The 21,517-nt window shown below is 48.1% G+C and overlaps 2 long non-coding RNA genes across 3 annotated transcripts in view; one reads left to right on the forward strand and one right to left on the reverse strand.

The window, feature by feature from the left end:
- LOC141097081 (uncharacterized) overlaps positions 1-21,517 on the reverse strand; it is a 72,215-nt gene that overhangs the window by 40,551 nt on the left and 10,147 nt on the right. The window lies entirely within an intron of this gene.
- LOC141097074 (uncharacterized) lies at positions 8,596-12,860 on the forward strand. 2 transcript variants are annotated; one of them, XR_012233841.1, is made up of 3 exons: positions 8,596-8,817; positions 9,703-9,754; positions 11,728-12,860. It is a non-coding gene; the product is annotated as an uncharacterized lncRNA (long non-coding RNA). The 2 variants fall into 2 exon arrangements; XR_012233840.1 differs by lacking the exon at positions 9,703-9,754.

Below are 21,517 nucleotides of genomic sequence, written 5' to 3' on the forward strand. Positions count from 1 at the left end.
TGGGGATGGGGGATTTAATGTGTGGGGGGAGCTTTGCAGTGGGGATGGGGGATTTAATTTGTGGGGGGATATTTGGAGTGGGGATGGGAAGATTTAATGTGTGTGGGGAGATTTGGAATGGGGATGCGGGATTTAATGTGACACCATTCCAAAAACTGCACCCCTCAAGGTGCTCAAAACCACATTCAAGAAGTTTATTAACCCTTCAGGTGCTTCACAGGAATTTTTTGAATGTTTTTTAACAGAGGAAACCCCCCACAAGTGACCCCATTTTGGAAACTATACCCCCCAAGGATCTTATCTAGATGTGTGGTGAGAGCTTTGAACCCCCAAGGGCTTCACAGAAGTTTATAACATACAGCCATAAAATTAAAAAATCATTTTTCCACAAAAATGATCTTTTCACCCCCAATTTTTATTTTCCCAAGGGAAACAGGATCCCAAAAGATATTGTGCAATTTGTCCTGAGTACGCTGATACCCCATATGTGGGGGTTTGATGACTTTTTCAACGCAAAAATGGCTGGATGCCATGTTGCGTTTGGAGAGCCCATGATGTGCCTAAACAGTGGAAACCCCCCTACAAATGACACCATTTTGGAAACTAGACCCCCCAAGGAACTTATCGAGATGTGTGGTGAGAACTTTGAATCCCCAAGGGCTTCACAGAAGTTTATAATGTACAGCCGTACAATTAAAAAATCATATTTTTTCCACAAAAATGATCATTTCACCCCAAATGCTTATTTTCTCAAGGGAAACAGGACCCTAAAAGTTATTGTGCAATTTGTTCTGAGTACGCTGATGCCCCATATGTGGGAGAAAACTACTTTATGGGCACACGTTGGGGCTCGGAAGGGAAGTAGTGACGTTTTGGAATGCAGACTTTGATGGAATGGTCCGTGGGTGTCATGTCGCGTTTGGAGAGCCTCTGATTTGCCTAAACAGTGGAAATCCCCCAAGGAACTTATCTAGATGTGTGGTGAGCACTTTAAACCCCCAAGTTCTTCACAGAAGAACCATAAAAATAAAAAATCATATTATTTTCCACAAAAATGACATTTTTGCCCCCAATTTTTTATTTTTCCAAGGGTATCAGGAGATATTGGACCCAAAAAGTTGTGCAATTTGTCCTGAGTAGGCTGATATCCCGTATGTGGGGGAAAACCGCTATTTGGGTGCATGGCGGAGCTTGGAAGGGAAGGAGCACCGTTTGACTTTTTTAACGCAGAATTGGCTGGAATTGAGATCAGACGCCATGTGGCATTTGGAGAGCCCCTGATGTGCCTGAACAGTGGAAACCCCCCCAATTCTAACTCCAACCCTAACCCCAACACACCCCTACCCCTAATCTCAGCCCTAACCCTAATCCTAATGGGAAAATGGAAATAAATAAAAAAAAAAAAAATATTTTATTTTTCCCTAACTAAGGGGGTGGTAAAGAGGGGTTTGATTTAATATTTATAGCGGGTTTTTATGTTTGGCAACTGTCACACGCTAAATGAAGCTTTTTATTGCAAAAAATAGTTTTTGCATCATCGCATTTTGAGAGCTATAATTTTTCCGTATATTGACCCACCGAGTCATGTGAGGTCTTATTTTTTGTGGGACGAGTTGACGTTTTTATTGGTACCATTTTCGGGCACATGACATTTTTGATCGCTATTTATTCCGCTTTTTGGGACACAGAATGAACAAAAACCAGCAATTCATCAATTTCTTTTGGAGGGGGCGTTTACACCGTTCCACGTGAGGTAAAATTGAAAAAGCGGTTTTATTCTTCGGGTTAGTACGATGACAGCCATACCTCAGTTATATCATTTTTTATGCTTTTGCGCTTTTATATAAAAAAAAAAAAACATCTTCTAAAGATGACGTCCTCTTCTTTGCTTCCGGTCGCGGCTCCTGTGCAGGCGCACTGCTCTGCCCTGTTGAGGGCAGAGCAGAGTCCTGCAGTGCGCAGGCTCCGGACCTCTCTGACCTTTCCCGGCGCAACAGGGCAGAGCAGTGTGCCTGCGCCAGAGCCGCGATGGGAAGCAAAGACCAGGACGTCACCGCTAGAAGATGGGAGGCGCCGGACCGGACCGCGATACCCATCGGACCAAAACCTGACGCGGACCGCCCCCGTGTGAGTATAATATAACTCGTTTTTCTTCTCTTTGAGGTAACATCGGGGGCTTATCTGCAGCATTACAGAATGCTGTAGATAAGCCCCTGATGGCGGTGCTGGCAGCTGATAGTCGAAAAAATAGGTGATAGATTCCCTTTAAATCAACTGAGCTACAGAAGCTTCATGATATGGACTCCTAAAATAATCATGGGCAACACGAAGTGTCGACTGGACAAAACATTTCTTTTGTTTTAAAAAAAAAAAAAAAAAAAAAAAAAAAATGCTTTTAGTAAAGTCCTAAAACTCACTACAGAAATGGCTCCAGTGCCTGATGGAACCCACTGACTCACATCCACTACACTGTCATTTGGACAACAAATAGTTAGGTCCAAAAATATTTGGGCAGTGAAACAAGTTTTGGTATTTTAGCTGTTTACAAAAAACAAATACATGATAGTTATATAATCAATATGGGCAGACTCCGCTTTAGACCTCTTCACACGTCCTGATATTTTCAGTACTGGAAAAAACAGTATTGGAGATATCTGTGTACTTTTTATATTTATTTGTAACTCCTCCCATCAGCCGCCGCCTGCTCTCGCTGTTAACCAATGAATACAAATATCAGCATTGTCCCCTGTTATAGCGCTGATCACAGAGCGAGCAAGGGACAGTGATGTGAGCTGTAACTCTGACGTCATCAGTGTGTCATCAGTGTGCACATGTGCTGGATGATTTGCGGCCCGTGCTGCTGTTAAAAAAAACAAAAACGGACACACGATACGTAGAAACACACTGACATGTGAACAGACCCAATCACTTGAATGGGTCTACGTGTGTAATTGTCTCTGGTACATGTTAAAACTGTCACCACATGCACCAGACACACTGACGTCTGAAAGAGCCCTTAATTTGAGGGTATTAGCATCCTAATTTCAGTAAGGATTTAGGAATTGGAACTAATTGGACAAAAAGAAATTGGACAATTATTTCAAAAGCTATTTAATGGGCTTTTGCTTGATTAATCCATCATCAACTAAGCAGATAGAAGATCTGGACTCTGGAGCTGACAACATGCAGACAAAGGAGCTCACAATCGAAGAGAAACAGACCATCATTAGGCTGTAAAACACATCCATCAGAAAGAAAGGAGAAATGTTAGGAGTATCCACAGAAGACAAGAGTGGTGGATGACCGCAGCAACCATTCCATGGTGAAGGAAAGCCCCTTCAAAACATCCAAGTAAGAATCACACTCCAGGAAGTAGGTGTACATATCCCATATAAACCGGTGTATATTATATTCCATGAGCTTTATAGGTGGGGAATGAACATGAAATATATGTAGATAATAGGGGCATGAACACATATCCCATATAAACCGGTGTATATTATATTCCATGAGCTTTATAGGTGGGGAATGAACATGAAATATATGTAGATAATAGGGGCATGAACACATATCCCATATAAACCGGTGTATATTATATTCCCTGAGCTTTATAGGTGGGGAATGAACATGAAATATATGTAGACTAGCTGAAGAGCCCGGCGCTGCCCGGGCATAGTAACTAACTGTGGTTATAGAAAATTATAATTATCCTCCATCCCATAGTCCCGTGCCCATATACCCATCATACATATCCACGATCCCATAGTCCCGTGCCCATATACCCATCATACATATCCTCCATCCCATAGTCGAGTGCCCATATACCCATCACACATCCTCCATCCCATAGTCCCATGCCCATATACCCATCATACATATTCTCCATCCCATAGTCCCATGCCCATATACCCATCACACATCCTTCATCTCATAGTCCCATGCCCATATACCCATCATACATATCCTCCATCCCATAGTCGAGTGCCCATATACCCATGACACATCCTCCATCCCATAGTCCCATGCCCATATACCCATCATACATATCCGCCATCTCATAGTCCCGTGCCCATATACCCATCATACATATCTCCTCCATCCCATAGTCCAGTGCCCATATACCCATCACACATCCTCCATCCCATAGTCCCGTGCCCATATACTGTACATATCCGCCATCCCATAGTCCGGTGCCCATATACCCGTCAAACATATCCTCCATCCCATAGTCCAGTGCCCATATACCCATCCCACATCCTCCATCCCATAGTCCCGTGCCCATATACATATCCGCCATCCCATAGTCCTGTGCCCATATTCCTGTCATATATATCCTCCATCCCATAGTCCAGTGCCCATATACCCATCACATATCCTCCATCCCATAGTCCCATTCCCATATACCCATCATACATATCCTCCATCCCATAGTCCCGTGCCCATATACATATCCTCCATCCCATAGTCCCGTGCCCATATACCTGTCATACATATCCTCCATCCCATAGTCCGGTGCCCATATACTCATCACACATCCTCCATTCCATAGTCAACCATTGACATAATGAGCGGCGGCAGGGCTTGCAACCTTTGATGACATCAGCGTCGCCATGGCAACCATTGTAACATCATAATGAGGGGCGGGGCTTGATACGCACACACTGCTTCCCCAGTATGCAAATAGGGGCATTATGACATCACAATGAGGGGCGGGGCTTGATACGCACACTATTTCCCCCAGTATGTAGATAGGGGCAAAATTGTTTGGTGAATTGGAACGCGCGGGGTTAAAATTTCGCCTCACAACATAGCTTAGGACGCTCTCGGGGTCCAGACGTGCGACTGTGCCAAATTTTGTGGCTGTAGCTGCGACGGTGTGGATGCCAATCCCGGACATACAAACAAATATACACACACACACACACACTTTGAGCTTTATATATTAGATAATAGGGCAATGAACACATATCCCCTATAAACAGGTGTATATTATATTCCCTGGGCTTTATAGGTGGGGAATGAACATGATATATATGTAGATAATAGGGGCATGAACACATATCCCATATAAACAGGTGTATATTATATTCCCTAAGCTTTATAGGTTCGGAATGAAGATGAAATATATGTAGATAATAGGGCAATGAACACATATCCCATATAAACCGGTGTATATTATATTCCCTAAGCTTTATAGGTTCGGAATGAAGATGATATATATGTAGATAATAGGGCAATGAACACATATCCCATATAAACAGGTGTATATTATATTCCCTGTGCTTTATAGCTGCGGAATGAAGATGAAATATATGTAGATAACAGAAAAGTAAACAAATATCCCATATAAACAGGTGTATATTATATTCCCTGTGCTTATAGGTGGGGAATGAACATGAAATACATGTAGATAATAGAGGAATGTGTTAGGAACGGCGGAACGCACTAAATAAAAATAATAATAAAGTGCGTTCGCCACTCGGGGTCCACCGTGCAGTAGGTGATATAACCGCTGCTAGATGGTGGCAGAGACAATATGGCGATTATGCACACGGGTTAAACTTCACCCGGACTGTGCAGGACGGGCTCTGTTCACACGCAGAGGAGCCGCGACAAAAGATACAAAACACTGAACCTGTGTGTGTCACAGGCTTCAGGTAGAATACACAAAAACGGTAAACGGTCACAGGAGTAGCCCAAGATGGCGGTACTAAGTCCTTCTAGACCTACCGTTAGTGACTGAGAGTATAGCGTCACAGCCGCGAACGCTCAAGTGGGCTGCTACTGCAGCGCGGCGTGGATACTGCCGCTCAACGACACCGCTATGGCGCAAGCGCAATGTCGGACGTTAGCAGCTGTGCCTATGGAGCAATAGCGCGCTGGTACTGGTAATAACTCAATCCCTCACACACGCGTAATATCCAAGGGTAGGGGTTTCAAATGAGTCATTCACCAGATTATGCATCCATCAACATTCACACAGCAGCAATTATGACTATACTAGCGCATGGTGGAACAGCCATGCGCGCTTTTTATAGCAGACGAGACCTTCCGGAAGCCTCCAGATCTCCGAGATGGACCAATGAGATCTGGAGCAGGACCTGAGCACATGACTCCCGAACTCCAATGGGAGATCATCCCATGAGCATGCTCAGAGGATGGAATGAAGGACTTAGCCTCAGGAGAGATTTGCTGCAAGGCAATCTCCTCTGCAGTAGATAATGAGCAGGAGACTGCAGAATGTGAGGGTCTGGATTCCTGCATAGTAACCGCAGAAATCTGACCCTAACAGAATGAACACATATCCCATATAAACAGGTGTATATTATATTCCCTGAGCTTTATAGGTGGGGAATGAACATGAAATGTATTTAGATAATAGAGGAATGAACTCATATCCCATATAATCTATGTCATGTTCCAGGACAGGGTTGTTCCTTTTCTGTCCTGGTCAGGTCAGAGTTAATTTAATTTTCCTGTCTCAAATTCAGGGGCGGCTATTTAGTGACAGTACTTCCTTGGTTCCCTGACTTGTGCTTCCATTGTACAGTCCTCTCTGGTTTCCTGACCCCTCGACTCGCCCCTGACTACGCTCCAGTCTTTTCCTCCGGTTTTACGCTCCCGTTTGGCTTCTGACCCCTGGCTTACCTCTGATTATTCTCGCGTCTTGTCCTCTGGATCCCACGCTTCCATCTGGCGTTTGACCCTCTGTCTCAGCTCTGACAGCATCCTGTTTTCTCCTTCTCTGTACCGCAGCCTTGACTGGCTTCCGCCCTCCCGATTACATGCTGGCTCCGCCTCAATCGTCTCTCCTGACACCGCACTCCCAGCTAGGCCTCGGTCCCACTCACACTTCACGTTGCAGCGTCTACTCGACCAAACTGCTGGTCTGCATCCTCTATTTGTCCTGCAGCGCCCTCTCGGCAAAACCCCCTGGGAAACCAGCAGTGGACCATTCCCTATTATTACAGACCTTCTCATCCCTCGGCATCACAGACTTGTCCCTATCCTGGATCTCATCATACCTAACAGACCGGACATTCGGCGTCTCCCACTCACACACCACCTCCTCAACTCGCCCCCTATCTGTCGGAGTCCCACAAGGTTCAGTCCTAGGGCCCCTGCTCTTCTCCATTTACACCTTTGGCCTGGGACAGCTCATAGAATCTCATGGCTTTCAGTATCATCTCTATGCTGATGACACAGATCTACATCTCTGGACCAGATATCACCTCCCTACTAACCAGAATCCCTCAATGCCTGTCCACTATTTCATCCATCATCTCCGCCAGATTTCTGAAACTTAACATGGACAAAACAGAATTCATCATCTTTCCCCCATCTCACGTGACCCCCCCAACGAACTTATCCATTACAGTAAATGGCTGCCCACTCTCCCCAGTCCCATAAGCTCGCTGCCTCGGGGTAATCCTTGACGCTGATCTCTCCTTCAAACCACATATCCAAGCCCTTTCCACTTCCTGCCGACTTCAACTCAAAAATATTTCATGAATCCGTTCATTCCTCAACCAAAAATCTGCAAAAACCCTAGTCCATGCCCTTCGAACACTCTCGCACCCCTTCAATCTATTCTAAACTCTGCTGCCCGACTAATACACCTGTCCCCCCGCTATTCCCCAGCTTCTCCCCTCTGTCAATCCCTTCACTGGCTCCCCATTGCCCAGAGACTCCAGTACAAAACCCTAACCATGACATACAAAGCAATCCACAACCTGTCTCCTCCATACATCCGTGACCTCGTCTCCCGGTACTTTCCTGCACGCAAACTCCGATCCTCACAAGATCTCCTTCTCTACTCCCCTCTTCCCACAATCGCATACAAGAATTCTCCCACGCATCTTCCCTACTCTGGAACTCTTTACCACAACATATCAGACTCTTGCCTTCCCTGGAAACCTTCAAAAAGAGCCTGAAGACCCACCTCTTCCGACAAGCCTACAACCTGCAGTAACCACCGATCCACCAAACCGCTGCACAACCAGCTCTACCCTCGCCTACTGTATCCTCACCCATCCCTTGTAGATTGTGAGCCTTCGTGGGCAGGGTCCTCTCTCCTCCTGTACCAGTTATGATTTGTATTGTCTAAGATTGTACTTGTTTTTATTATGTATACCCCTCCTTACATGTAAAGCGCCATGGAATAAACGGCGCTATAACAAATAATAATAATTTCCTGTAAGTTACGTTCATTCTTTTTCTTCATTCTTTTTAGTCCGTCCCGATTTAGCCTTATATATCTTCCAGTTCAGGTGACAAATGTAAGCTGCGATTTGACTGGTTGCTATTTTGATGAACCTGCCATGTTTCCATCACTAATAACCAATTAGAATTACAGTTTCACCTTCCCATACAGTTTTTAGAAATGAAGGAGAGTTCTTATTGGCTGCTACTGGTATTATATGAAAAACCTCCTTGCACCTGTATATCAGTACCGTCCTGTACGTGTCCAAGTCAGGTAGATGCTAGGGATGCGTCTAGTTTGGAGTTGAATTCTTGTGGGGGGAGGAGTGATTTGTTGAAATCATGACGTCATCAGTAGGGGCGGGACCTCCGGAATGGGCGGGACCTCCTCAGTCCGGCACGAGCAGCAGTGCTCACATTCTGGCGGGACAGGAGGTCTGTGTGCAGGATCCTGGTGTTGCGCCTGAGTTGTGCTGTGGAGAGGACTTCAGGACTCCGAGATTCCTGCACTGAGCTGTGTGCAGCACCGTGTGCTCTGGGAAGACTCTGCTGAGGAGCTGTGTTCAGCGTTTTACTGTGAGGACTGATGCTGATCCTGGGCTCGTCTGCACTGAGGTGGGCAGACCATGTGAATAAATGTTGTGGAGGCATCCAGGGGGCTGTGTGAGGAGGCATGTATTATGCAGAGGGGCATCCAGAGGGCTGCTGTGAGGGGCATGGGGTATGCAGAGGTGGGAGACCATGTGAATAAATGTTATTGAGGCATCGAGGGTGATGTGTGAGGGGGCATGGGGTATGCAGAGGTGGGGAGACCATGGGAATAAATGTTGAGGCATCCAGGGGGCTGTGTGAGGAGGCATGGGGAATGCAGAGGCGGGGAGACCATGTGAAAAAATGTTATTGAGGCATCGAGGGTGATGTGTGAGGGGGCATGGGGTATGCAGAGGTGGGGAGACCATGGGAATAAATGTTGAGGCATCCAGGGGGCTGTGTGAGGAGGCATGTATTATGCAGAGGGGCATCCAGAGGGCTGCTGTGAGGGGCATGGGGTATGCAGAGGGGTATGCAGAGGAGGGAGACCATGTGAATAAATGTTGTTGAGGCATCCAGGCAGCTGGTGTGAGGGGGCATGGAGTATGCAGAGGGGCAACCAGAGGGCTGGTGTGAGGGCATGGGAAATGTAGAGGGGCATCCAGGGGGGCTGTTGTGAGGAGGCAAGGGGAATGTAGAGGCATCCAGGGGGCTGGTGTGAGGAGGCATGGGGTATGTAGAAGGGCATCCAGGGGTTGGCTGGTGTGAATGGGGCATGGGATATGTACAGGGGCATCCAGGAGGCTGTGTGGCTGGTGTGAGGAGGCATGGGATAGATATGTAGATGACCATCAAGGGGGCTGGTGTGAGAGGGGCATGAGGTATGTAGATGGTAAATGCTAGACTGTATGGGCTCCTTCCCGGTGTGACGTCATTTCCGTAACTTATTGTGGGCTTCTTCTATTTTAGCAAGGCGTGATGCATCACGCCATTACCTTGCAAGTCACCAAGGCACATAGAGGTTAGTGTTTCAGGGTGAAAAACGTGTGACCCTCTTTTGGTTTTAGGGTGAAAAACCTGCTACCCTGTGATGGAGTTTTGGGGGTGACCCGCAAAAATGTGCGACCCTGTGGTGGAATTTGGGGGTGAGGGTTTTGGGGGGTGACCAGCATGTTCTGTTTTAGCAAGTTGCAGCACGCTATTACTATAGGTGATGGGGTTTTGGGAGACCCCTGTGGTGGCACTTGGGGATGATCTGCTATTGGGGGGATCCCTGTTGTGGGGTTTGGGGGGTGACCTGCTGCTGGCTATTGGGGAGGACCACTGTGGTGGGGCGACCTGCTGCTGGCTATTTGGGGACCCCCTGTGGTGGGATTTGAGGGCGATCTGCTGCTGGCTATTGAGGGGACGGGAACCCCTGTGGTGGGATTTGGGGATGACCTGCTTGTGATGTTTGGGGGGGGCCTCCTGCTGCTGGTTATTGGGGGACCCCTTTTAGTGGGGTCAACCTGCTTGTGTTGGGGTTTGGGGTGGGTGACCTGCTGCTGGTTACTGGGGGGGCTGTGGTGGGGTTTGGGAGGAACCTGCTGCTTACGGATTGGACCCATTATAGTGTGGGGCAACCCGCTGCTGGCTATTGGAGGACTTCTGTGGTGGGGTTTGTGGGCGACCTGCTGATGGCTATTAGGGGGACCCTTGTGGTGGGATTTGGGGGGTGACCTGCTCTCGGGCTTTTAGTGGGGGGAGACCTGCTTGTGGTGGGGTTTGGGGGGGGTGACCTGCTGCTAGCTATTGAGGGTCACCTGTGTGTGGGATTTGGGGGTGACCTGCTGCTGGCTATTGGGGGACCCCTGTGGTGGGATTTGGGGGTGACCTGCTCAATGGGGACCCATTTTAGTGGGGGGTGGCCTGCTTGTGGTGGGGTTTGGGGGGTGATCTGGGGGAGATTAATGCACGCTTGTGGAGTCTTGTTGGGCCCTGGGAGGGGGTTAATGCATGCTTGCGGGGTCTGGTTGGCCCCAGGGGGTTAATGCATGCTTGTCAGGTCTGATTGGGCCCCAGGAGTTAATGCACGCCTGCGGGGTCTGGTTGGGCCCTAGGGGGGAGATAATGCACACTTGTGGGGTCTGTTTGGCCTCGGGTGGGTTAATGCATGCTTGCGAGGTCTGATAGGGCCCCGGGGGTTAATGCACGCTTGCGGGGTCTGGTTGGGCCCTGGGGTTAATGCAAGCTTGCGGGGTCTGGTTGGGCCCTGGAGGGGGAAGAGCTAATGCACGCTTGCTGGGTCTGGTTTATGCAGGGGGGTGGACGTCCGATGGGGCTTTATGCTTGGGGAGGTTGGGTGTCCGATGGGGCTTTATGCTTGGGGAGGGTGGGTCCGATGGGGGATTTATGCTGCGGGGAGTGGATGTCCAATGAGGGTTAATGCTGGGGGAGAGTGGATGTCCGATGGGGGTTTATTCTTGGGTGGGGGGTGGCGTCTGATGGGAGTAATGCTTGGGGGGAGGGGTGGACGTCCTATGGGGGTTTGTGGGTTTATGCTTGGTGGCAGTGGACGTTAGATGGGGTTGATGAAGCGTTGAGGCATCCAATGGGGGATTTGTTTGGAGGCAGTTTGATGGGATGTACATTTGGGGGCAGGGGGCGTCATGGGGATTTACACTTGGGGAGGGAATGTCTGGTGGGCTTTGTTGGGTTTATAATGTGGGGTCCACTGATTACTGTCAGGTTGAGGTTTATGATTGGGGGAGCGGTGTTATGCTGTGTGGCGGGGGCTATTGCTTCATTGGGGTACACAAAAAACATGGGTGTATGCTGCTTATTCTATGCAAAGTAAAAAATGTAGGTCCCCCCCAGAGATGGCTACACCACCAACTGGCACAAAGCTAATCCGTTTTAGCTTAGTGTAAGTAGGAGGCAGACATGGGTCCGGACCGCCCAGGCCAGTTTCTGCCTTAGGTTTTTTTTTATTAATGATTTCCTTTTTTCTTTCAGATACATCTTTTGAGGGTGACAGAGTGAAACTGTCACTCTGCTCTCCCACCTAGAATTGTCACTACCGTATCATCTGTGGTCTACAAGGCAAGGCCCTAACAGATCAAGTGTTTGGTGTTTGTTCCACGGAGGACTGTCCTTGCCATTAATCCCCGGCCCTCTTGCCCCCCAGAGCCAGATAGAGTTGGAAAGAAAGACAAATCTGTTACCTGCCAGCCACCTGAAAGTCTGCATCCTGGTTTTTCCATGGCCATCTTCATCACCGGTCTGCAAAGACTGCTTTAGGATCTTCAGGACAGATATATCCTACCAACCAGTGAGGGGGCTCCGTTTAAAAAAAGGAAGGGACAGGACAAATATGTCGCAGGTTTCCCCTGAGCAATATGGATGACTCCTGGGGAAGCATTGCTATTCATGTGGCCTCTACGTTTTTCAGAGGCTCCTGCGACCCTGCTCTTAGAAAAAAAAAAAATCCAGGCTCTGGTCTAGGCCTTCTCTGTTGGCCGGGCCACACTGCCAGTGCCCTGAACAATCGCACGCTGACTTTCTAGTGCTCCCTACTGTGCACCTATCTGGGTAAGAGTACTTTACTTCTGCAACATAGGACTAAACTCCGCCTCCCAAGAGACGTACAGTTCAATTTTGGTTGTTTTGGAAATATTCAGTCCAAAAAAGCAACCGACGGGCCAACCCTCTGACCTGCCAGGAAAAGACAAGATGTTTCTTCAGGCCAACCCCCTCCTGGCATCCACAAACCCACCAGCGTGCTAGGCCTGGATCTAGCAGACTCTCTTCGGCATGATGGGGCGTTCCCACCTTGGATGTTTCTCGGGCCGCCGTCTCCTTTACTATTCAAGTCAGGTATTATGATCTCTGGTTCGGGACACCGAAACCTCAGACACCAAAGGCAGGCCTGGGGGGGCAGAGCAGCAGACCCTCCCAACAGTCCTACCCGCATGCACCAACAGCATATTACAGTTTAACAATACATAAATGCTTAAAATGAAACAAGCAAAGGCATAAAGTTCTCAATGCAAAAAAAATGCACTTCTATACATAATGTCAAAATGTTATTTATCCAATATTTCTATAAGTCTGCGATTTCAGTGAATGTAAATAAAACATTGCTGTGGTTGTCTCCATGTTGCATTTTTAGCCTTTCATTTCATGCATAGGGCAGGACAAGCCCATGATGTATCTGTGACACATGTAGGGTACTATAATAACAGGCTTAGACAGGTAAACCATTTTTGAAATAATGAAGTTCATTTGTACAAGCTGCTTAGCCCCTTTAGTGACGGGCCCAATTTTTTAAAATATGACCGCTCTCACTTTATGTAGTAATAACTCTAGAACGCTTCAACATAATATCCCAATGATTTTGAGATTTTTTCCAGGACGTCCCCTGACCGCACCATGGACGTCCTCCTCCTTGCAGGGACAGGAAAGCACACGAGAGATGAAAAGGTCCCACTCCACCCCCTTTTCCTCTGTTTTTCCTATCCCTGCATGGAGGGATACATGAGAGCAGCGTTGCGCAGCTTGCCGGAGGGCTCAGGGGGAATCGTGTGGCTGGTCCAATATCCTTCCCCCTGTCAAATGGCCCAGGGCCGAAACTCCCAGGTGAGGAGTCCCTCTGTCCCGGAGACCAGTGAGCGGATGGGCTCCTGGGTAGAGCTGCTCCAACCGATGGGAGGCTCTCTGCTCAGGCGCTATCTTCTCGGGCCAGCAGGTCCAGAGATCGGAGGTCAGGGGTGTCTGGGAGTATGCGTTCCACATCGTGGAACGTGGAAGCAGCCGCCAACAGACTGCAGAGCAGGGCGAGCGTCACACTTCCGATGATGTTGGCGCCCGGAGCCAGCGTGCGTTCCATATCGTGGAACACGGAAGCAGCCGACGAAAGTCTGCAGTGCGGGGAGAGCATCACACTTCCGGTGATGTCAGCGCCCAAAGCCAGCGTGTGTTCCAAGCGTGGAACACGGAAGCAACCCCGGGGGACTAGAGGATGTCAGCCTCTGGCGACACCTCACACGGGGATAAGGGCAGTGTGCGTTCGAGGTCGACGAATGCAGGCACTGCGCTGGGAGACAAGCAGCTGACAGGCTCCCTGATGCCCGAGAAGGAGTGCGGTAACATGGAGGACAGGAGTGAGGACGCAGGGGTAAGTGCGCATAGCGCAGAACTCGTACCCCTGACACTCAGTTCCAAGCACTTGGACCTCAGCTCCTAGTCCTGACTATCCCCATTCTTGTGTCATCTAGGTTAAAGGCACCCCTACCCACGGCTAAAAAGACAGGCAAGGCCTCGGCGAAATCCAAACGATGGACTATATGCCATGTGAAGTTGCCGGATACTTACAGCAAAACCCTCTGTGGCCCCTGTTCTTCCAGAGTTGTAAGGGAGGAACAGCTGTCCCTCCTGTCTGAAATGAGGACCCTGATCTGTGAAGAGGTGCAGGCCTCCCTGTCCACTATCACACAACAGCAACTCCCCAGTCCAGGCCCAAGTCATAAGAGGCCTAGGTGGGAATCAGAGCAAAAAGAATTTGAACTAGGCTCACATGAAGGATCAGACATGCATGGCTCAGACCAGGAGGAGGGCGAGCTCTCGCTAGAAAACCAGGAAAATGGCAGGAAGTACCTATTCTCAGTCGAGGATACCGAAGAACTGGTAGAGGCTGTGAGTAATACCATGCAAATAGAAGAGGTCCCTCAGTCGTAGTCCAGACAGGACTTAATGTTTGGGGGCCTTACATCCCAGAAGCAGACGGTGTTCCCAATAAGTGACCATATTCGGACAAAGATAATACAGGAATGGAAGGAGGTGGAATGTAGACTAGTGATGTCCTGAGACTAGATGACATCAAAACGTGGGAAGAAATTCCTAGGATTGACGTACCAGTGGCTAAGGTCGCAAAAAAGACGTTTATTCCATTTGAGCACTCGTCAAGCCTGAGAGACTCCATAGACCGGAAGGCGGACATTCTTCTGAGATGGGCTTGGGAAGCTTCAGCGGCCCTGATGAGAACAAACATAGCGGCCAACTCTGTATCCAGGTCCATGCTCCTGTGGATGGGACAATTGGAGGTACATTTAGCCAACAAGACCCCAAGGGCAGAGATAATAGCCTCTCTACCCCTTATGAAATCCACCAGGGTCCAGAGTATTCGAGCAGGCTCTAGACGACATCTTTGAGTTCGCATCCAATAGCAAAAAAGGGTTGCCCGAAGACAGACCCAAAAGATTTCAGCCCTTTTGGAGAAGGGCGCCCCCTCGCAAACAACCAGACTATAGAAATCGGGGAAGATCCAGCAGAGGAACCTATGGAAGTTCCTATAACCAGAGCAAGAGGGACAAGAGTTCCCTTTTTGGATCTAGAAGGCAATGACGCCATCTGTATCGGGGTCAGGCTCAGTCTCTGCAGAAAATTGGAGACAGGTCACCAAAAACAAATGGGTCCTAAGGACCATAGCAGAGGGCTACAGAATAGAGATTACCTCTTCCCCGCCCCAGAGATACATCACACCTACTACCATAGCAGCAGACTCTGCGATGCTTGCGGACCTTCAGGAGCTAATCAGCTCAGAAGTCATAGCTCTGGTCTCCCCATCAGAGATAGGCAAGGGCCACTACTCCTCCCTATTTTCAATCATGAAGCCTTCAGGGGAAGCACGCACAATCATAAACTTGAAACCATTTATTCTATGGGCCAGATACAAGAGGTTCAGAATGGAGTCTATAAGGTCGACGGTCCATCTCATAGACACGGATTCGGTGATGTGCACTCTCGACCTGAAGAGTGCTTATTACCAGGTCCCGATCCATCCGGCCTCACAGGAACTTCTGAGATTCGCAGCATGGACCCTGAGCGGGACATCTTGAAGGCCCGGGTCTTATCGGATCAAATCATATCCACTATCCAGGCCAGCAGGAAACCGGTAACCTTGGCTATCTACTACAAGATCTGGAAGAGGTTGTCTGTCTGGAAGGTGGCAGGTCCGACGTCGTAGCAGGGGTCCCTGATATCTCTCGGGTCATGGATTTTCTCCAGGCAGGGTTTAATATGGGTCTTAGACGTAGCACCCTTAAGGTCCAGATTTCGGCACTGAGTACCTACATGGACTACCCCCTTGCTCCTCACCCATGGGTAGTTAGATTTGTAAGAGCTATCCAGAGACTGCGCCCTACTATCAAGCAGTTAACCCCTCCCTGGAACCTAAACCTGGTCCTCAGAGATCTTTGTAAAGAACCCTATGCTCTGGAGGGAGACATGCCTATTTCAGTCAGCACTTGGAAGACTGCAATCCTGGTGGCCATTACCACAGCTAAGAGAGTGGGGGAGATTCAGGCCCTGTCCACTAGAGACCCATATCTACAGATTCGGGAGGACCACATAGTATTAAAGCTTTTATACCCAAGGTAGCATCCGGCCAGAATCGGAATCAGGAAATCGTGTTACCCCTTTTTGCGAGAACCCCTCAAACGAAAAAGAGCAGGCTTTGCACTCTCTGGACATTAGCTGGGCAGTAATTGACTACCTACCTATAGGCCACTTGTAGATGGAGAAAGAACCCTAACTTGTTTATTCTGTTTGGGGGTAAAAACAGGGACAAAAGAGCTTCCAAAGCATCCATTGCAAGGTGGATTGCCATTGTAATTTCTAAATCCTATACATCAGAAGGGGTAGACTGCCCAGTTGGGATATAGGCCCATTCTAACAGGGCCGTTTCAGCGTCTTGGGCTAAACGAGCAGGAGCATCTCTAGAGCAGATCTGCAGGGCCGCGACTTGGGCCAGGGTAAACACGTTCTGCAGGCACTACAAACTAGACGTGTTATCCGGCCAGCAGATGGCTTTTGGGAGAAAAGTTGTCCAGGCAGTAATCTCACTCTGAGGAGGTTTCTTTGGTATTCTCCATGGTGCTGTCAGGGGACATCATGGTATTAGACCTACCGGTAATTGGGTTTCCAGGAGTCCATCCTGACACCACGGTTAGTTCCCCCCTATGTATACTATGTCATATGCTGTAATATGACTTGGTTAATAAAAATTGTCACTTGCATCTATCCATGTGGTGGTACTTGTCAAACCACTGAGGAAAAGGGGGTGGAGTGGGACCTTTTAACCTCTCGTGTGCTTTCCTGTCCCTGCAAGGAGGAGGATGACGTCTATGGTGCTGTCAGGATGGACTCCTAGAAACCGAATTACCGGTAGGTCTAATACTCATTTTTCGTGACATTATACTTTATGATAATGGTAAACTTTGGATGATATGTTTTGCTTTATTTTGAAAAAAAAACAAACAAAAAAAAATTTTGAATGATTATCCCTTTAATCCAGATGGTCATACCACACAAAAGCATTAGTAATTAACATTTCCCTCAGCTTTACATTACCATTTGTAAAAAGTTGTTTTATTTTGTTCATGTTTTAGAAGGTTTAAAAATGTAGCAGCAAGTTTTCATTTTTTCAAGGAAATTTACAAAATTTATTTTTATAGTGAACTATTCAGTTTCGGAGTGACTTTTAGGGTCATACATATTGGAACCCTCCAAAGGGATACCATTTTAAAAAGCGCACCCCGCAACGTATTGAAAATAGCTTTCAGGAATTAATGCAATGTGGCATAACAGGAATGAAGAAGTTTATTGCTACCTCCAAATGTCGCTGTTAAGGAAATGATGTCAGGAGGAGGTGTGGGTGGGTGGAGTCTGTGTGGAGGGTGGGTGGAGAGTGGTTGGGTGGAGTGTGGGTGCATGTGGAGGGTGTGTGGAGAGGGAGTGAGTGTGTGTGGGGGGTGGGTGGAGTGTGTGTGGGGGGGGTGGAGGGTGGGTGCATGGAGTGTGTATCCATGCGAACAGCCCATAGTGATTGTACTTAGGCTGCGTCTGATGGGACTACTACTCCCATCCGGTTATGTCTGCTGTCGCATATAACAGACCGCGTGAGGCGGTGATGGGAGAGTAGTCCCATCTACTGGCCCCTGTGTTCAATTGTAAAAAAAAATAAACATTTACATAATTACATACATGTTCACATACAAAATGAATACTCACCAAACACCTAATCCCGATGCCCATGTCTCCTGCAAACAATCAAAAATAATAAACCAACATATACTCCCTGTCTGCCGTAGTCCATTTAATACGGAGTTTCCTATGGCGATCTCACGTGTAGAAAAGTCACATCAGGAGATGTGACTGCTGTACCCGGCCTCTGACGATACACTGACAGGAGGTAATCGCTCCTGCAGTGTGTATCACTGCGCTGCAATGAGAGTTCACTGGAGTTCATCAGCTCTGGTGCTCTCACTTGCGGCACCGCTGTGTGAGAAAGATCTCAAGCAGCGGTGCGTAAGTGAGAGCATCGGAGATGATCAACTCCTGTTCTACACGTAAAATTGCCCTGGGACACTCGGTAATGGACTACGGCGGACAGGGAGTATATGTTGGCTTAATTTATTTTTGTTGCAGGAGACGAGGGCGTCAGGATTAGACTTCAGCAAGTATGGTAAATTTAGATTCAATGAAGGAGTCTGTAATTTCAAATAAAGGACTTTGTTCTGGCTGTGTCTTTATTTACCATGTAACGTTGGGGTTAGTAATGGATAGGTGTCTGATAGACGCCTCTCCATTACTATCCTGTGGGCTTTATGTTACTTGACAATATAAAAAGGTGACATCAACTCCACAAATTTGAACTCCAATTGCCACCGCTACAGGGCAAGTGGGAAGAGAGAGGCCAAGTGCCAGAACTGGCGCGTCTAGAAGATGCGCCATTTCTAGGATGGCTGATAGCTGACGTTTTTAGACCGCGCGCGCTTAGTTACCCTGGATACCAGCTCCCAGCGTCTGCTTACAGCGCTGGGAGCTCGCTGATCGTTGGTCTCCCGCTGCCACACGCGATGCGTGCTGGCCAGCGGGAGTCCAACGATCAAAAAAATGGCCCAGGACATTCCTGCACAATCAGCGATACCCGTTGGGGGTGAGCGGTCGCTGATGCATGCCACACACAGCGAGATCGCTGTTGCGTCACAAAATTGTGCTCGCCGTGCATCAGACCACACATGATGACATTACTAGATTGTACCTGCCGTGTCTTAGACCACACATAAGGACGTTACTACACCGTGTGCAGAATTATTAGGCAAAAAAAAATCAGTGACCAATATAGCCACCTTTCTTTACGATGACACTCGCCTTACTTCCATCCATAGATTCTGTCAGTTGCTTGATCGGTTTACAATCAACATTGCGTGCCGCAGCTACCACAGCCTCCCAGACACTGATCCGAGAGGTGTACTGTTTTCCCTCCCTGTAGATCTCACATTTTATGAGGGACCACAGGTTCTCTATGGGGTTCAGATCAGGTGAACAAGGGGGCCATGTCATTTTTTCTTCTTTTAGACCTTTACTGGCCAGCCACGGTGTGGAGTATTTGGATGCATGTGATGGAGCATTGTCCTGCATGAAAATCATGTTTTTCTTGAACGATACTGACTTCTTCCTGTACCACTGCTTGAAGAATGTGTCTTCCAGAAACTGCCAGTAGGTCTGGGAGTTGAGCTTCTCTCCATCCTCAACCTGAAAAGGTCCCACAAGTTCATCTTTGATTATACCAGCCCATACCAGTACCCCACCTCCACCTTGCTGGCGTCTGAGTCGGAGTGGAGCTCTCTGCGCTTTACTGATCCAGCCTTTTGCCCATCCATCTGGCCAATCAAGTCACTCATTTCATCAGTCCATAAGGCTGGTTTCACACTTGCATTTTTTTGCGCTGTTTTTTAGCGCAAAAAAGCATGCGTTTTTCCCTATCTTTTACATAGGTGCGCATACACATGCGTTTGTATGCCCATACTTTTTGTAGTGTGCGCTCGGGTGCACAAAATGCATCCTGTTGCATTTCTTGTGCGTCCGACTTGCCCCAAAAAAAGCATGCGCACGCAATGCGTTTTTTTACAGCCAAACACCCATTATAGTCTATGGGTGCGCATACGTGAGCATGGTAATGCGCACGTATGTGCAAAACCGGATTACTTACCGGTAATACTCTTTTGTAGAGTCCACGACAGCACCCACTGAGAGAGGGGATCCGCCCCCGGAACAGGAAACCTACAGAGAGATAAATGGGGCGGTCCCCCTCGCTCCCTCAGTTTGTGTTACCGAGAACAACGGAGGAACCGCCATACATGTTTTAGTCAATTTGTTTGGGCGATTCATCTATCTTACCCCTATGTAGTTTTATGCTTATTAAGTTTAATCACATATCTAACTTAACTCATAATGTCCACCACCAAGGAGACCCATATGTGAAAGAAAATCTTTACGGGAGGGAAGTGAGCGGGTGCTGTCGTGGACTCTACAAAAGAGTATTACCGGTAAGTAATCCGGTTTTTCCTCTTCGCCACGACAGCACCCACTGAGAGATTTCCAGAGATAATCACTTGGGAGGGCACACCGTGTTAAGGACTGATCTACCAAAAGTTAGATCCTCGGTAGAGGACAAATCTAGTCTATAGTGACTATAAAAGGTAGACGGAGAAGACCAGGTTGCAGCCTTACATATTTGTTCAATTGGGACGTTCGCTCTCTCGGCCCAGGAGGATGATATGGCTCTAGTAGAGTGCGCCTTAATCCCCAGTGGAGGGTCTTCTCCTTTTGCCAAATATGCCATTGTGATAGCATCTCTAATCCATCTGGATATCGTGCCTGATGTAACTGCAGACCCCTTCCTGCTACCCTGGAAGGAGACAAAAAGAGACCTACTCTGCCTCCAGGGACTGGTCCTATCTAGGTAGGCTAGCACTGCTCTTTTCACATCTAAAGTGTGATATTTTACCTCGTCTTGTGTTGACGGGTTCTCATGGAAGGAAGGTAGGTATATCTCCTGAGATCTATGGAATTTAGTTGCCCGTTTTGGAAGGTAGGACGGGTCTGTCTTTAAAATCAGACTGTCTCGTGTTATTGACAGGAACGGAGGGTCTGATAGAGCGTGAAGATCACTCACTCTTCTAGCCGATACTAAGGCTACTAGCGTAGCAGTTTTTAAAGAGAGGCACTTCACTGATGCTGAGCTTATAGGCTCAAATGGTGCCTGAGTGAAAGCATCCAAAACTAGAGTAAGGTTCCATGCTGGTAGCTGAGGAATATGCACCGGTTCTGAGCGTTGACAAGCTGAGATGAAACGGGTCACCCATCTATTTGCTGCCACGTTATAGTTAAATAGGTCTCCTAGAGCTGACACGTGGACCTTTAGAGTGCTTACCGAGAGCCTTAATTCTCAGCCTCTTTGCAGAAATTCTAGAATGGCCGTAATGGGTACTTCACCGGCTAGTTTTGCTGGGTGAAAGGCCAGAAACTTTTTCCACACTTTAGCATATATTTTTGTTGTGGACTCCTTTCTACTTTGCAGCAGGGTATTGATTAGGTTCTTTGAGAAACCTTTCTGCCTCAGTAGCTCCCTTTCAAATTCCAGGCCGCTAGGTGCAGGGCTTTGGCCTGTGGATGGTAGCAGGGTCCCTGCGAGAGAAGATTCTGGTGCAGCGGCAGGATCCACGGGTCGGTTACTGACATGGCTCTCAGCCATGAAAACCACGGTCTTTTTGGCCAAAAAGGGGCTATCAAGATGACCCTCGCCCTCTCCTGTCTTATCTTCCTGACTACTGTTGGTAGTAGAACCATTGGAGGGAAGGCATAGGCTAGCTGGAATGTCCAGGGTGCTTGGAGGGCATGTAGAATGTCTGGGTTGTCCGACCTGTAGAGTGAAGCAAACCTTTTTACGCGCCAGTTGGCT

Source organism: Dendrobates tinctorius, unplaced genomic scaffold, assembly GCF_039654945.1.
Source record: "Dendrobates tinctorius isolate UK_male_01 unplaced genomic scaffold, ASM3965494v1 ptg000083l, whole genome shotgun sequence".
Lineage (NCBI taxonomy): Eukaryota > Metazoa > Chordata > Amphibia > Anura > Dendrobatidae > Dendrobates > Dendrobates tinctorius.